The sequence below is a fragment of the Lissotriton helveticus genome, chromosome 6 (assembly GCF_964261635.1).
Source record: "Lissotriton helveticus chromosome 6, aLisHel1.1, whole genome shotgun sequence".
NCBI lineage: Eukaryota > Metazoa > Chordata > Amphibia > Caudata > Salamandridae > Lissotriton > Lissotriton helveticus.
The window spans coordinates 1,822,827,682-1,822,846,302 of record NC_136067.1 but is presented as its reverse complement, the minus strand read 5'-3'; the positions used below and the strand labels follow the sequence as shown (position 1 = coordinate 1,822,846,302).

General features: G+C 45.2%; 1 protein-coding gene across 2 annotated transcripts in view; it reads left to right on the top strand.

Moving 5' to 3' along the window:
* Window positions 1-18,621, top strand: part of UBR2 (ubiquitin protein ligase E3 component n-recognin 2) — a 1,610,484-nt gene that overhangs the window by 165,069 nt on the left and 1,426,794 nt on the right. The window lies entirely within an intron of this gene.

Here is an 18,621-nt window from a genome sequence, read left to right as displayed (position 1 = left end):
TGCCACTGGTACTGATGTTTTTTTGACTGATGTGCACTGGGTCCATTCTAACCAGATGCCAGTGCCCTTTACCTAAAAACAAGGTAGAATGGTCTAATTGCAGCACAACGAAAAATGGCTGAGCTATCGTAGCATAAAGTTTAAATTCTGTTACGGACACAAAGTCGAGTGTTAGGCTTTACTTTCTTCACTTTAATTAACCAGCAGCCTTTTACATCTTTTAATGTTTTTTTTTTTTAAACAAACTACATTTCCCATAAGTCCTTGGGAAAACAACAAAAAAATTCCTCCAATCAGAAAGCGACAGCTTCATATAATGATCACCACACGCTCTCTATCTCCCTCTTTCTTCCTGCGAACACAGGATGCTTTTCTGAACTTTATTCCTGCTTATTAGTTTCTGCTCCTAAGAGGGAACATAATTTAAATTGTCTGTTATCTTTTTCGAATGCTGATTGCAAATAGCAGCGAGAAACATTTAAAATTTAACATATTTAAAATTCAGCAATGTCTTAGCCATCAAATATATTGTACATATCATGTCAAAGCACAGTTACATTGACTTCTTCATACTCCAACGTGTGGGTCTATAAAATATCTTAGAGAACATGGGTGGGCTACTCCTCGCATCCATGTCCTTAATAGAATTGAAACTTTCCATTACAATAGCTAGGACATTTTTCATTCTATGTCAGGACCTGGAGGCGAGGATTAGGCTAGTTTAAAGCTTTTCCACCACTAGGGTTGCCTGATTTGAAACTGGTTTAAGGTAATACCTTTTAAAAGTAGAGTTAGACGACCAGTCAGCTGTGTTGAGGATATCTTCTTATCTAGCTCCCAAAGAAAAGCTTTAGATGCCATGGCTCTCCTCACTGAGCGAGCTCCAAATTGGGATATAGCAATATCTGCTTCTTGCATTGTCTATCTGACACATCTGGCAATTGTAGAGGAAGAAACTGCCTTATGAGTCTTGGTAGGAGCAATCAACAGTTATGTTTCTCCATGAGGACATAAGTCCTCCATCACAGTTTCATATGCCTTTATTGTTCAAACAACACATAACTTAGGCACATCTGGGAATGCTGGATATGACGCAATGTTTTGATTACACTTTGTTCGACGAGCAATGTGAAAAGTTACCCCCTCTGTGGTGAATACTGTACCTGTTATGTCTAATGCCCGAACATCAGAGACCCTTTGGCATGAAATTAAACACAACAACCTTGGCAATTTTCTTGACAATTGTTTTCTGGACAGGTAGTTGCCAGAAGGTCAAGACTTGAGAAGGTACAAGACTTTATTTACGTTCCACAAGATGGAATATCTGGGTTCAGGAGGGAGCGACATCAGATACCCCTTAAGAGTTTGCACACCAGAGGATGTTCCTCAACCAGGTTACCCTCCACCGCCAAATGGCCTGCCGAAATTGCTGATCGGAATGCATTTCTTGAACTGTAAGCCAAACCTTCTAAGGCCACATTCACTAGAAAGTTCAAAACATGGACAACATCTGCCCCCAAGGGATTCACTTGACGTTGGAGACGCCAACCCAGCCATCTAGACCAGGCAGAGTGGTATTTTTTGTTAGTGCTATCTGCCCACATTCTGGAGAGTAAAAAGGCAGCCTTTTGTGAAATGCCCGGCACTTTCCATTGTTCCCAGTAATCCTCAAGGCCATTAGATAAATGCCACAACCTCGGGGTGATTTTTGTCCTGGGGAATCCCGGAGGAGATACAGAAATAGGGTTAGAGGGATTGGAAAAGCCCAAGAAAGTTCCATCACCGCTGGAAACCAGACTTGAGACCTCCAGATTGGGGTGACCATCACCGATCTGCCCATTGCCTGGGGACTTGTGTGAATAATCTCATTATCATCGAAAATGAAGGAAATGCTTCTGCTGTCTCCTTGCTCCAGTCCTGGAGAAATGCGTTCATGGCGACGTCATTGGGGTCCAGTCTGCAACTACAATATCTGTCCTGTTGAGAATCCAGACGAGACTCAAATAGGTCTATGGAGAACGAGCGCCACATTTCCTGAATCTGTTGAAATATCTGGGAATGTAATTTCCACGTGCTGACATCTAGCCAAGGTCGGGAGTGCCAATCTGCCACTTGATTACACTGACCAGAGAGGTTCTCTGTTGACTTAGAAATGTGATTGTCTAGACAGTAATTCAAGAGTGTGCGAGCCAGATCTGACAGGGTCCGTGACCTTGTTCCCCCCAGGTGGTTGACGTAGCGGACCGGCGACACATTTTCCATTTTCATAAGAACTGAGCATTGAATCTTGTCTTTGTTTCACCTTTTCAGAGCGAATGAGCCTACCATCAACTCCAAACAGTTGATGTGCAGGTCCATTTTCCTGTGGTAAATTCTCCGCAGCAAGCGCCCCAGCCTGACCTGCTGGTATCCGACTCCATCACCAGATCGGGTTGGGAGCCAAAGGTCACCTGACCGTGCCAGGCCTCCATATGGGAGATCCACCATTGTATCTTCTCTCAGGCCTCTGCTGGAGTGGGATGGATTGGGAATATGTAAGGCTCTGGTGGAGGTGAGATATCTTTAGGCGTTGTAGGGCCCAATAATGGAAAAGCCTTGGGAAAATGGTCTGAATAGAGAACAAGAGAAGTCCCACTTTACATGCCAGTTGTCATAGTGGTACCTGTGACTGGACAGTGTTCTCCTGAGTTTGTGTCTTTTCTTGGCAGTTTGTGAGACGGAAGGCTGAGGGTGGCTTTGACCGAGTCTATGAGGAAGCCCAAAAACTGTAGGGACTGAGATGGGTAAAGCGCGGACTTCTCCATGTTGTCCACAAAGCCCTGAGATTCTAGAAGATTGATGGCATCTATAATTGAGCCTTGAAACGCGTTGGCACAAAATGCAAAATGATGAAATATGAAGGCGAGCTGCATCAGATAACCGGAAGGTGCGAGCGCTGTGTGTGCCCTCTCAATGCTTTCGGGCACTTTGTTTGTATACCTATTTACATGGCAGCCCAGCCGTGGAGATGAGCACCGTCATGGAGAACGTGAGACTGTGGTTTTTTTAACTGCTTTTAACCATTACAGTACAACGCTTGAAATGCTTAATGAGCCCATCCTGGATATTTCGAAATCCTACTAAGGAAACGAAAATGCTTCAATTTTAAAATGCGCATCGAACTTACAAAAGAATAATGATGCTCACGTTAGAGACTACATGTCCCAGGATACAGTTAACAGGTTGCACTTAGCACCGCCTACTAAAGGACCTGAATAGAAATAAATAAAAGCCTGATAAACAGATGGTGAGACTACGATGTGGTGTTTTCAACTAGCAGCCCATGAAGAAGAGGCGCAGAGCCTTGAAACGCGTCGGCACAAAATGCAAAATGATGAAATATGATGGCGAGCTGCATCAGATAACCGGAAGGTGCGAGCGCTGTGTGTGCCCTCTCAATGCTTTCGGGCACTTTGTTTGTATACCTATTTACACGGCAGCCCAGCCGTGGAGATGAGCACCGTCATGGAGAAAGTGAGACTGTGTTTTTTTTTTAACTGCTTTTAACCATTACAGTACAGCGCTCGAAATGCTTAATGAGCCCGTCCTGGATATTTCGAAATCCTACTAAGGAAACGAAAATGCTTCAATTTTAAAATGCGCATCGAACTTACAAAAGAACAATGATGCTCACCTTTGAGACTACATGTCCCAGGATACAGTTAACAGGTTGCACTTAGCACCGCCTACTAAAGGACCTGAATAGAAATAAATAAAAGCCTGATAAACAGATGGTGAGACTACGATGTGGTGTTTTCAACTAGCAGCCCATGAAGAAGAGGCACAGAGTCTTGAAACGCGTCGGCACAAAATGCAAAACGATGAAATATGAAGGCGAGCTGCATCAGATAACCGGAAGGTGCGAGCGCTGTGTGTGCCCTCTTAATGCTTTCGGGCACTTTGTGTGTGTGTGTGTCTGTGTGTGTGTGTGTGTGTGTGTGTGTGTGTGTGTGTGTGTGTATATATATATATATATATATATATATATATCTCCAGACTGTGGCTCTGTTACTGTAAAAAAACGCTGCTTCAGTGAGTATTATAGCCTACTGACTTCCCCTGTATTAGCAACGTGGCTGGACGCACTTCACTGCACGGGGTGAATGAAACGGACGTGCGCCTGCCGCCAGGAGTTACAGATGTGCGAAGCGCGTGAAACATGACGTGCGCGGGACACCTAGCGGTGATCTGCCACACCGCTGAGGTACTGTGTTTTTCAGAACCGGTGCTTAACCGGTAACCCAGCGGTGTCAGGGAATACACACCCAAAGACCTCGAGTCCTTTTCCTGATTCAGACCACAGAAACTCAGAGTCTTCTAGGTGAAGTCAAAGATCGGTTTATTGGCTGCAACCAAGGTAACAAGTGTCCTAGAAGTACAACACATGGAAGTATGTTCTCAGGAGACTGCTTCAAAATCACAAAGTCAGGCTTCTCTTTTTATACAAAATAATAAGCTTCAGGCAAACATTCCTAGATTTTCAGGATACTATTCACATATTTCGACCACAAATAAGTAACAGAGTTATGATGACAAGCTCACATTTCGTTTGTCTGGTACATAATAAATTACTCGGCAAGGTCCGGTATTTCAATCAGATATCGGCGTTTTCCCAATAAAATGAGCACGTTCTCATCATAAAACAAGTAGGAAAAGAGAAGGAGCGGGGCCAGGTGTGGGCAAGATTCGGCAGGGTGAATGCGTGATGAAAGGGTTTTATGGCCGGGTGCGCCTAGATGCTATCTTGACCGGCCACTGGGAGAGGAGCTGACCAAACGTGTTGGCCTGGGGCGATGGTTTAAACCTGCCCAGGTCACGAAAAAGTCAATCAAGGAGTGCTTGTCCTTATGATATTGGATTAAGCCTATGTGAAGGGCAACATACAAAATGGCAGCCGTATATAAAATGGAAGCCAGGGGTTCAGGGTATAAGTGACGATTTCGAGGTGAAAGCAACCTTCGAATGCGATGAAAATGTTTGTGCATAATGTACTCGCCATTCTCGGTCTTTAGATACTAAATTTGTCGTGGTACGATGAAGTTTTATTCTTGCGTCTGAATGGTTATACGAGTTTGGATTTTCAGTACTACAAACCCTCCTTTTGCCCTTACATAGGCAACTTAACCTACTCTCATGCTAATCTGAGTTGAGGTCGATATTCCTAAAGTCATTGAGGTGTTGCTGTAACATCATCCTAGTACTTAGCTCGTCTCCTGATACAGGTTTCCTTACACATGATGTAACACAAAGGCCACATATTGCAGGAGCACACTGCACACACAGACTGAACAGGAAAAGGATGGCTAAGACCATCCCAATGACCATCAGGATTTTCCATCCCCAGCTGGATATCAGTTCCCAGAACCACCCCATTAATGACCAATCTCCTTTATCCACATGAATAGATTCGGAAATCTTATGCAGTTGGAGATGGCTTGGTACACCGTCGGAGCGTTATCTGGGATAAAAATGCAGCAACTAGATTGGATCAATCTGCATACCCCACCTCGGTCTGCAAGTATGACGTCTAAAGCAACCCTGTTCTGAAGGGTCATAAGACGATCCGACTGGAGCTCAGCAGTCAGGTTACTAAGGGCACCAGTAGTTTCAATCACGGTAGCCTCAACTACCCTTGTCAATTGCCTTATGTCCCTGCTGTTTACCATGGGTCCCCAGAACGGCAGAAAACCTCTTGCAAAGTCCCCAAATTCTTGACCTGCAGTGTCTTCTTTACTCAAGACACCTCTAACTACCCTTGTCCTGTGGTAATCCGCCGCTGCTGTGTAGGCGGGAGGTAACAGGAATGAAACGAAACATGAGCCCGAGAAGTCAGGGGGCAACCATGTATAGGCTCTATCATGACAGATGAAATAAGTACCCTTAGCTGCTAAAAACGCAGTGGAAGTCTGAGACCCAAAAATATATGTTTCTGTACAGATACTTCTCCCTAACTGAGCTCTGGGATTCCTGCCAGTGCCTTGCAGACACAAGTTACCTTGATGGGGTACAATCCAGATCGGGGAAGATTTCTTCGCTTGCTGTTTCTCACTTAAAGTAGCTCCATATCCGGTCACGTTCCAACCTACATATGCAAGTATCTCGTCATTAGGGGTATTTTCATAAGAAGTTACTTCCTTAATCATGTCAACTATGCCTTTTACTAGGGCGCTAGTCTTGAGGTTGTCTTTTACAGCACGTAGGGTTTGGATTTCTCGTGCATATATGAACATCGTTCGGTATGCCCACACGGAACCATTATGACTGAAAGGTAGGACTAGATAAGGGATACCTTTATCCGTCGTGTGAGGCATAAGTCCACATACCCAACAGTTAGTTGTGTTCATTACTAACTGGTGCTGGTGCAGGAGCTGAATGAAGGAGTTATTAATGAATTCTAATCTCCTATGGGATTCATGGCCAGGAAGGGAGTGGAAAGAATGAGGGGAAACAGTAGTAGGAGGAGGTGTAGGGTATGCAGGTGGTGCGAGTGTCACATGAAGAGAGAATCCTATCAGAAATATCATCATACTGAATATCATACAAATGCACATTATTAGAAAACTTTTTCTTGTCGTCACTGTACACAACTGGTGTCTAGAGTTCGTTTGTTTGGCAGGCCTCTCCATTTCAGAAAACTCCATCCTCTCTAGAGTGCTGCCCGCGGTGGTAGGTTGATTCTGCTAAAAGATGCTTCTGTCAGTCCAGGGTAACTCCCTTAGACCAACCAGAACTCCCGACCTAACGTCGTTAGCTGCACCCAAAAGACTTTTTAGGCAACCGCGGCCCTAGTAGCGGAACCCGGATGGCGGTTCGAAAAACAAAAATGAGCACGTTTTCTTCTGATGGAGGAGCTGCCTTTTCAAAAATAGTACTTGGAGGGAAAAAAATTATCTTTTATTAGTCCATAGGTTTTTTAGGTTTCGCCTATTATCATTCGCTTGCGAATGTAATAGGCGAAAATTCAAGGGCTTGATCCGACTCGTGAAACCACTGGCGTTTCTTCACTGGCGTTTCTTCACAGTGCATGTGAGTCTGTCACCACGTGACCACACAAGCACGCGCATCTCCCTCCTCACATCAAAGGCATCAGCTTCCCTCCCACAACTTCCCCCGCTCGGCCGGCCTCTGCAAAGTTCTCCTCCCCTAATTAATCACTTCACGTTTCACGGCCGCAGGCCATGACTCGACAGTCCTGCCGTGCTTTAACTCCCTCCCCCTCCACAGCATCACATATTTTAAAAAAATGACTAAAAACACATTTGCAAATAATTGGAATTTGTGTTGCAGGGTGCTGTTTCTTGATGACAGAATCTCGCTTTGTTGACAGTTCTTTTTGCAGTTTTATTAAGCACAAACTCGACCAACGTAATTGGAGTGCTTTACTTGTCCTAAAATGCCGTGTTGTCTGTCCCTCGAGCTTGCCGTTTTTTTTTTCTCCGGTACCGTCCCTCCTCCCCCCTAATTACATCACTGTTCACGGCCCGGCTCGCCCTGGCTCTCTACTTCCCTGGCTCTGCCTTGTTAGAATATTCCACAGCATCGCATATTTTAAAAAAAGCGCTATGCTTAAATTATGTCTAAACACATTTGCAAATAATTGGAATTTGTGTTGCAGGGTGCTGTTTCTTGATGACAGAATCTCGCTTTGTTGACAGTTCTTTTTGCAGTTTTAAAACTCGACCAACGTAATTGGAGTGCTTTACTTGTCCTAAAATGCCGTGTTGTCTGTCCCTTGAGCTTGCCGTTTTTTTTTCCGTTTACTGAGGTCATGAAATAAATGTTGTGTCCTCTATTCACACTTTACATTGTGCCCCCTAGCGCGAGGGTTATATGTCAGCGTGCTCACTAGAGTTAAAGGAATGTTTACAATATACTGGAAACTTTGACTGCGCCGGCTCTAAACCGTTTCAGATGTTCAGGCGGAGCACAGAGCGAAACAGCTGGTGATTTTTTTCACTGAGGCGCAGAAAAGCAGTCTTTGAGGCACAAATTACACTCGAATATTTTCTGTCATTTGAGCTCACCGGGGTACCTCAATCACAGGATTACCTTTTATTACACGATACCAAGGTTTATACCTACATCATTTTCAATCTGATTTCAGTCATCCAAGAGGGGAAAGAGCGTCCTCAGCAAAGCTCTTCAATGCGAGGATATGGAATCCCTCGAGATTTGGGAGCACGTTTCCGTAGAGTTCCAGCTCCACAAACCGCAAGATGTTTCCCATTCCTGCAGGTACAGTTCTCCACATCCACACTTTTTCGCACCCAACAGGAGCGAATGCAGGTAAGCGCGCCTTCAGCAGTAGGAAGCATTCCATACTCATGTCATGGCTGTGCAAACAGCAAGATGCAATGTGCCAACAATAAAACGAAATCTTTTAACTAAGCAATCCTGGGACAGACAAAATGCAAATAATGCAACGGGCCTCACCTGAGAATTAGTAGCGCTGTCCAATAAGAATACGAGACTAGCAGCCTTAAAGGAAGAGGAAGTTTAAGGGAGGACCAGATAAGGGAAACAATTTTTAGTTTTTTTTGTTTTGCGGTTTTATATAGGGCGAACTCGACCCCAAGGTACTGGAGCGCTTTACGTGAGCACCAGTTACATTACAGAACAACATATTAATTTTTAGGGTTCGCCTAAAGGCGTTCCCCTGCGTTGTCTGAGAAAAGTACTGTGCTTAAAGAAAAAAAACAAGCACTGGCGTTGCCAATAGGTTTCGCATTTGGAAAGTTGGAGCTATTGGTTTTGTAAATGACATTTTATATTTATATATTGTTATTGATAATGCCAATAACGATATATAAATATAAAATGTCATTTACAAAAACCAATAGCTCCAACTTTCCAAATGCGAAACCTATTGGCAACGCCAGTGCTTGTTTCTTAAAGTGGAGAAAGAAGTTTAATTTATTAGTTCGTATTTCTTGGTCTCAAATCGTATCTTTGTCTTCCCGGTACTGTGTTGTCCTGGAACAACAGTTCAGGCTCTGAAGTGTTCAATCGTTTTGACGGTGGCACACCTTCTTGAAGAATGTTCTCGTTTTGGCGCTCAGAGTTAGTTCCTTTTACGTGTGCATCACTGAAAGGTATGAACCGAGGTACTGTGTCTTTTTCTGAGTCGCCGACACCTTCCTGGACCCACTGGTCATATGGCAGAGGAAGAGGTACCTTCTTGCAGTGGACCCCGTGGATCCAGGCCTTTTTCCCTTCCACTCGCACTGCCGATCTTGTAGAGAGAAGGACAAGGTGTGACCCTGTCCACCTGGGCTGGTCGTTTCTGGTCCTCTGGAAGTTTCGCACCAGTACCCAGGATCCAGGGTCGATGCTGTGTCCCGGAGTCTCAGAGACCGGAGGCAGGGTGTCGTTGACCTGTTGATGTAAAACACGCAATTTAGCCGTCAATTCATACAGATAGTCAAGTAGAACGGGGTGCTCGAGCTCGCTAAACTTTTTGGGCCTAGGCACTCCCCATATGTTGGCCGGGCGGCCGAAAATAATTTCGTAGGGGCTGAGTTTCACTCGCGAATGCACAGTCATTCTGGTGGATAGGAGTGCTAAGGGTAGAGCGTCAGGCCATTTGAGACCTGTGCTCGCTTGAATTTTGGCCAATTTTAACTTAAGAGTGCCGTTGTAGCATTCTACTAATCCAGCTGATTGGGGGTGATTTGCAGCGTGGAACTTCTGCCGGATACCTAATCCTTCACACACTCTCTTCATCACACGACCCACAAATTCACTCCCATTATCAGACCAGACCATTCTAGGCATTCCGAATCTAGGGAAGTACTCTTTCACAAGGGCTTTCGCTGTGGACAGGGCAGTATTGTCTTTCAGGGGGTATGCTTCTATCCATCTCGAGAAGGCACAAACAACAACGAGCACATATTTTAAACTGTTGCACCTTTCCATATGGATGAAATCTAGCTGCAAAACCTCGAACGGATACGTAGGAGGTGCAAAATGACCAGCTGGAGTTGGGGTTCCCCTACCAGGATTGTGTTGCAGACACACCATGCAATTCTTGACCATGTTTTCTGCACACTTGGGAATCCCTGATTTCTCCCATACTGGTGCCAGCAACTTGCAAATCCCTTTCGCGCTGATATGAGCCATACCATGAGCCATTGTGACTACTGCAAGCACATATGCATCGGGTAACAACCATCTCTGATGCTCGGATAATTCAATCCAGCAACCACTCGCATCCATTCTACCCGAACTTTCTCTCCACGTACTCAACTCTTTCTCCGTAGCTTCAGCTTGAATAGACTTCACACTCTCTATCGTGTCCTCACACATTCCTATGTCACCAACCCATCTTGCAGGTCCTGCAACATACATTCGGCTCATCACATTCTTCGCAGTTTCTTTAGCCGTTTCATCAGCGAACGCATTTCCACGACCAAGATCATCAATCACTTTCTTGTGAGCGCTACATTTCACAATTGCTACTTGTAAGGGCAAAGTCAGTGATTCTAGGAGCTCATTTATCAACTGACCATGCTTAATTTTAGTTCCATGCGAAGTCAGAAATCCACGTTCTTTCTACAATCGTCCAAAACTATGGGCCACGCCGAACGCGTACTGGCTGTCGGTGTAGACAGTTACTTTCATTCCTTTCGACAACACACATGCTCTCGTGAGTGCAATTAGCTCCGCTGCCTGAGCTGAATTGTGTGGGATGCGTGTAGCTTCAATAATCGTGTGCAAAGTTGTGACAGCATATGCTGCAGTCGTATCGCCATTCGGAAGCTTGAAACATGAACCATCCACCCACAATGTACCATCACATTCAGCAAGAGGAGTGTCTAAGAGGTCCACTCTTCCTTTCGTCTCTTTCTCTGTTCTATAAAGACAATCCTGCTGTTCTGAAACATCTGGTTCTTCTATGAATGGTAATAACGTGGCTGGGTTAAGGGTGTTGCACTTTTGAATGTGCACATGACTTGCTAGCAAAGTCAGTTCGTACCCTGACAATCGAGCACTGGTTAAGTGCTGTGTCTTGGTTCTATTTAACAATGTGTCTACTGCATGTGGGACCATAACGATTAGTGTATTATTCATGACCAGGCCAGCAGACTGTCGAATAGAAACAGCTGCTGCTGCTGTGGCTCTTAAACAACTAGGCAATGCTCTAGCCACTGGATCCAAAGTCGAGGAAAAGTAAGCACATGGACGCTGTTTGTTCCCAAATGACTGAGTCAGGACTGACAATGCACAACCATCCTTCTCATGGACATACAGTATAAAAGGCTTACTGTAGTTGGGGTTACCCAACACAGGAGCCGAACATAAGGCTGTGCGTAATTCGGAAAAACTCGTTTGACACTCTTCAGACCAAGGGACGGGATTGGGTGTATCTTTACACGTTAACGCCACCAAAGGTTTGGCTAATATCGAAAAATTAGGGATCTATTGTCTGCAATATGATGTAATGCCCAAGAAAGCACGCACTTCTTTCTGTGTTCTTGGCACACTCAATTTCGCTATTGCCTGAATTCTTTCTGGGGTCAGTTTCCTTCCCTCCTTCGATAAGAGATGACCTAAGTAGGTCACTTCTTGTCGGCAGTATTGAAGCTTGGAAAGTGACACCTTATGATGCAAATCGCACAGATGGTGTAACAGCGATATGGTTGCTTTCTTGCAAATTCCCTCAGTATCCGCAGCTATAAGCAAATCGTCGACGTACTGTACAAGAGTAGTACCTTTTGGCAAAACAATGGTATCAAGCTGCGTTTTTAGAGCTTGACTGTATATTGACGGACTTTCACAGTAGCCCTGAGGAGCGCGTTTAAAGCGGAAGCTTCGTCCTCCTAAACTGAAGGAAACAATATCCCTGCTCTCCTCGGCGATCGGGATGCTGAAGAAAGCATTCTTCAGGTCAATCACCGAAAACCAAGTGGCAGAAGCTGGAATCATAGTCAATAATGTAGTGATGTCGGGGACAACTGGAAATTGTGGAACAACTATTTTATTCACCTCTCTGAGATCGATCACGAATCTGTACACCGGTGGCTGATATGGGTCAGTTCGTTTTAAAACAGGTAGAACGGGACTATTGCAAACGTTACCTCTTGTTTCTTCAATCACATCTTTTTCAATTAACTCGTGAACGATCGCTAGCAAAGCTTTTTCACCCTCACTAGATATTCGGTATTACGGAATTCGTGGCATTTTAACATTGGCTTTCAATGTTACAACATATGGTGGTATTTCTAAGAGTCCCACATCATTGGGACCAACTGCCCAAAGTATGTCTGGAAGAAACGACAATTCTGTTGGAAGTTTATCTCTCGCTAAGTATATTGGAGAAACCGCTTTCTCACCCAGGGTAAGTTGTACTCCTGATGGAGAACAGTACAAAGTTGCATACAATCTTTTTAGCAAGTCTAATCCTAGCAAATTTTCGCCACAACCTGTTGTCAGAATAAGGGGTGCTTCGAATTCGCAAGGACCAACGAAAAGAGACAACGGGTCAGAAATCGGGTTCCTAACCAGGGCGCCAGAAAAAACTACAGAAACGTTCGTTTCGCCAGACAAAGGTGCGCCAGGGAGTTTGGAGTGCATAATAGAAGTCTTTGTAGCACCAGTATCCAAGAGAAAAGGTTCTGACACACCTGATGTGATCACCTCAACGTATGGTCCACTCTGATCTACTGGAACTGAAACAACTCCCTCTCTTTGTCTATGGCTGTCCTAGCAATCATTACTGCTCCATTGCTCGCCTTCTGTATAGTAATCATCTGTATAGTACTGAGCTGTCCTACCAGATGCGTTGTTTTGCTGATCGAATTTATTCATAGAACTCTGTGGTGGAAGAGACTGCGCATTCTGGGGGACATTTCCACGTCCTCTACCTCTAGGTGCTTGCTGAACGCCTCTGCCTCTTGCGTTCGAAACACCATTCGCACGTTGTAACAAGATAGGGCAACTATACTTAAAATGACCTTCCTCCTTGCAATATGAACACTGGTTGGGACCTATATTGACACATGGCTGATTATACTCGACTCTTTGTGAGTTCCCTTGATACTGTTGTGGCTGCTGATAGTTATTCTGATAGGTGTTCTGACCACCGTTGTTCTGGCCATTACCACCACCACGTGGTGGATAGGCTTGCTGCAATAAAACCTTAGTTTTTAATTCTTTCGTTTTCTTTTCTACTCTATCTTTCTCGTCTTTGTCTCTATTCTCGTAATATTGCGCAGTGGCTAATATCTGTGCTGAAGAGGAAACAGCCCAAGAACTCTCCAAATCTTTTAACTTTTTACACAATTCTGGAAGCAGATTGTGCACGAACTTATCGACAAATAATCGCTGACCACCTTCTGTGGTCATGTCTTGGCCACTGTGATCGACAAACGTTTCTTCGAACCGGGTGAAGAAATCTGAGACCGTCTCGTCTTTCTTCTGTTTACATGCAGATAACTTATCCCAATTCACACGTATTGCAGGCATTATCGTTTTCATGTAATCAACTATTTTACCAGGGAGTTCTGCTATTAAAGGCTCAGGTTTAGCACCACCAACTTGGCCCATGAATCGCCTAATTCCTGATCATGATCTGAATGGCGAATCTTACTCCATAAAGGCTGTGGAACAACGTTCCCAAATAGCATATCGATATCCGCTAAATTCATTATACATGACCCAGCAGTCTGTGACAACTCTTTGTAATACCCCGCAGGATTCTTACGCGGGTCTGGTAATGTCTGTTTAAGTGCTAAAACTTCAGCTCTCTTCCATGGGACATGTACCCATACACGCTGAAAGTGTGGCGGAATAGGGGGTTCAACAGATGTGTCACCTTCCCTCCATTGCGGGGGAACTTCTCTCATGGGGTATTGTCGCGCCTTTTTCCTACTAGATGTACCAGGTTCAGACGATGACCCAGAACTATTCCCTTTATTCCGATATGATAACACTGTCTCAACTGCTTTTTCGACATCGGGACATACAATCATACCCCCTCCAAACTTAAACCGTACACAACACAATTCCTGTGGGATGCGTTCTAAATCATTGTCCTCCAAATCCTCGCAAAGGAAAATACACATTTGTTCAAAAACATATCTTTGCGTCGGTGCTTCCCATTGACGGAAGACTTCCATAACGCATTCTACATCATATTTTGCTGTATCCATAGCCCATTTACGCGCTAAACGATTCAATGAATCTCTCTCCTGATAGTCAGGCAGTTGACTTCGCAACTGTCTTCGTCCCATATTAGGGGTCGTTTTAGGCGACCGAAAAAGGGGTGAAGGAATGTTAGTGACAATGCTGGCCATTTTATGCCAAACGGAAGGTGAAAGTGAGGGAGGAACGGGTGGAAAAACAGTGTGAGATAAGGCTGAAGTAGAGGCAATAGCAGAGGGGGCATTATGAGAGATCGAAGATGCATTAGGCAAAGTCATAGAAGGTGTAAGAGAAGTAGATGTAGCCGGTGTGCCTTGAAGAGGCTGCACCGGAGGAGCGGAAGCCAGCTGAAGAACAGCTGGTGGGTGCTGAAGAAGGGCAGGCATAACGACCATGGGCGGCGCAACTAGGGGTTGCGGGGGCGCCGTGGCTGTTTGTGCATAGGGGGGTGGTGAACTTAATAAATGCGACATTAATGGGTCTTTTTCATGTTCTTTGGCTGTCTCTTGCTGAAGGGACGGCAAAACTGGATAGCATTTATCTGTTGCCATTTTACGTTGCCTGTGCAACTGCTCACTCATCTGTACCTCTTCTTTGTCTTTAAACCGCATAGCAGCTTGTATTACTGAGATATTCCCTTCTCTCTTATTTTTCTTTTCTAATCTAATTTCCTTCTGTTTGGCCTCTTTACGCCATAGGCGGAGAGAGTCAAACATCGCCGGCCGGGCTTTCTTTTTGAAAAGTCTAACTTCAAGGTTGTCTAAGATTTCGGAATCAAAACTACCATATTGGGGCCATTTTAAAACACCATCTTTCCTGGTGTATTTAATCCATACTTCGTTATATGTGATGGGGCCTATCCCATGCTCCACATATAACTCGTAAGTTGGAGTTCCAACCGGAGGAACCGGACATGAGTCCTCCAATCGGGAGTCCCTATTATTACAACCAAGCCAAAACAAATTTCCAAGTCTAAGACTAGGCATCTTTGCTCTCTAGTCCAGTTCCAAACTTCAAAGGATTATCGATTACGATATTTCTCGTGAATACACGAGTCCTTCGGTTTTGGTGCTTGCAAGTACCAACACAAAACTTTCCCAAAGGATACCCAAAACTAAGAACCAACTAAGGACTGGGAGACGCTCCACTTATACTTAACTGAAATGTCGATGACGTCACCAGAAGACTCGTATTAGTGTTTGGCTCTACCAAACTTCAAGGGTCCAAATCAGGGCGATAGCCAGGGCAGCAGTCTTTTGTAGTCGTCGGGAAGCGGGGAACCTCGCAGCAAAGACCTTCGGACCACGTCGACATGCAGGGGTCGTTGAAGTGGGGCCTTCCTCCGGAATTTTCACACAAAGCTCCTCACGAACCTCTGGCTGGACCGGTACCGCTGGAATCGCCCCAAACGTTGGGCGCCAACTGAGGTACTGGGTTTTTCAGAACCGATGCTTAACCGGTAACCCAGCGGTGTCAGGGAATACACACCCAAAGACCTCGAGTCCTTTTCCTGATTCAGACCACAGAAACACAGAGTCTTCTAGGTGAAGTCAAAGATCGGTTTATTGGCTGCAACCAAGGTAACAAGTGTCCTAGAAGTACAACACATGGAAGTATGTTCTCAGGAGACTGCTTCAAAATCACAAAGTCAGGCTTCTCTTTTTATACAAAATAATAATCTTCAGGCAAACATTCCTAGATTTTCAGGATACTATTCACATATTTCGACCACAAATAAGTAACAGAGTTATGATGACAAGCTCACATTTCGTTTGTCTGGTACATAATAAATTACTCGGCAAGGTCCGGTATTTCAATCAGATATCGGCGTTTTCCCAATAAAATGAGCACGTTCTCATCATAAAACAAGTAGGAAAAGAGAAGGAGCGGGGCCAGGTGTGGGCAAGATTCGGCAGGGTGAATGCGTGATGAAAGGGTTTTATGGCCGGGTGCGCCTAGATGCTATCTTGACCGGCCACTGGGAGAGGAGCTGACCAAACGTGTTGGCCTGGGGCGATGGTTTAAACCTGCCCAGGTCACGAAAAAGTCAATCAAGGAGTGCTTGTCCTCATGATATTGGATTAAGCCTATGTGAAGGGCAACATACAAAATGGCTGCCGTATATAAAATGGAAGCCAGGGGTTCAGGGTATAAGTGACGATTTCGAGGTGAAAGCAACCTTCGAATGCGATGAAAATGTTTGTGCATAATGTACTCGCCATTCTCGGTCTTTAGATACTAAATTTGTCGTGGTACGATGAAGTTTTATTCTTGCGTCTGAATGGTTATACGAGTTTGGATTTTCAGTACTACACCGCGCACCTGAAGCGGCCACGTGGGAATGACTATGTTCCCGCGGTTGCGCTAGAGAAGGAGGAAATTATTAATGTTAAATAAATAAAGACACAGCAGGCAAAAGATTTCCGGCAGGTTGTGATATCCCCGCTCGATACCGTATAACGCCAGCACAGCATGCTATAAGTAAGAGAATGAAAGGCATTAATCTGTATGTTGCTGGGGCAGCTAAGAAAGAGGGAGATGTAGAGTCTCTGGCGATTGTTATAGGGATCTGCAGCCTTCTGATTGGATGAACTGTTTTGTTTTCTTAAGGACTTATGGGAAATGTCGTTTGTTTAAAAAAATCCAGAGATGTAAAGGGCTGCTGGTTATTTAAAGTGAAGAAAGTAAAGGCTAATTCTTGCTACCTGGTCCTGACATAGATTTAGCACCCCTGTAAGTCCATAGAAAGTGATACCCCTGGTACTTAAGGCCTGGTTACTAAAGTGGATCCCTCAGGGCTGCAGCATGTATTTTATCACCTTAAGGGACTCCCATAGAAATTGTATGCAGGCTGCCATTGCAGACTGCGTGTTATGATGCAAACCATGCACGAAAACACAACATGGCACACTCACTGTGTGCCATGTCAAAGTCACTGCATGTAATATATGTAAGTCATCCCTACAACAGTCCTTGTAGCTCGAAGGCAAGGTGCATTATATTACATGTAAATGCATATCTTCATGAGCAGCTATGCCCCTGTGCTGTCTAGTTCAATTACTGAATGGCACAAGTGAACAGGGAATCCATTTCAATTATCCATTTAGGCTTCTCGCTCTGTGTTGGAGTCCAGGATTGGAGAGATGGGAGTAGATGTTGAACTGCTCCATCAGGACCTTCACAATGTCATGGAGCATGTTTCTGGGTGTGAAGGCAGAGATCACACCTAGAGGACTCTGTATCACCCCTGAAGTCGGAGGTGGCTTGCTTGACAATAGCGTCCCGGAACCTAGAGATCCGAGAACACAAGAGAATCAGGCCTGGTGAAACAATCTTTGTTTTGGTGGGCTTCTCTGGGTGGGGTCGAGAGAACAGTCCCTGAAGACTTTCTTAAGCAATGGATATGGTCATGGAACTCGGAGAGTCTCCTCACAGCATGCTGCGTGGTAGAGCGGCCCCCCTCCACGGTTTCCTCCTCGTTCACTTACTGTGAAGCTATTGAACTTCAAGGATAGAGACCTAGTCCTTCGCTCGACCTAGCCCCTACATACTTCCAAAGACACTGGAATTGTTTTTTTCCTGATTATACGTGCCTGGTCCAATGCCAGTGTAACTCTTTTGAGGCCGTCAAGCAGAACCTGCGAGCACTGGACTTGCGGTACATGCTTCTTTTCCTGGTCCGGCTCCGAGTGATTCACTTGGGCAAATCCTTCTTCTAGGATACCCCTGAGGCAGCCTGGGAGTAGACCACAGAGATCCGACTGACAAATTGGCTCCCTCAAGCTCCGCCCCTGGGCTGGTGGATCCCCCTCCCGCTGCACAACAGCTGCACCCAGTCCCAAGAGAAGGGGACGGGGGCGGGGGCTGAGAGACACAGAAGTACTTGACCCCCCACCCCTGGTGGACTTGGCAGAGGCCTCCCCTGATGTCGCATGTGGGAACTGATGGGGCCCGAATTGGAGCGAGGATCCTTGTGGTGACTCCTGCCTTCCTTGTATTCTATGTCCTTGAGCCAGCAGCTCTGTATCCTTTCTAATGAGGGTGTTCGGGAGGGACGCTGTTTAGATGAACTCTACTGTTTGTTTCCTATGTGTGTGGTTTTTATGTTGGGGCGACAGATGCTTCTTGGGTGGCAGTTTGGGTTGAAGGGTTGGCTTGGGGTAGGTTTTGTGTGTTCCAGCTCATTCGTTTTGGTTTCAGGATGGCTGTGACCCTTGTTCTCTTTTACTCGCTGGGGTCCCCATAGGCACTCCCTGGCCCCTAGGACAACATTGGATATCTGATGGCCTTTAAAGTTATGACATGGCATGTTAATTGCCTTAATAACCGCAAGATATACCATGCTGGGCACACCAGAGACTTCCGTTGGTAGTTGTCCTGATCCTCAAATGTCTCCCTATGGTGGTCGCCCATAGCTCCTCGGACTCGCGGGGTAACTAT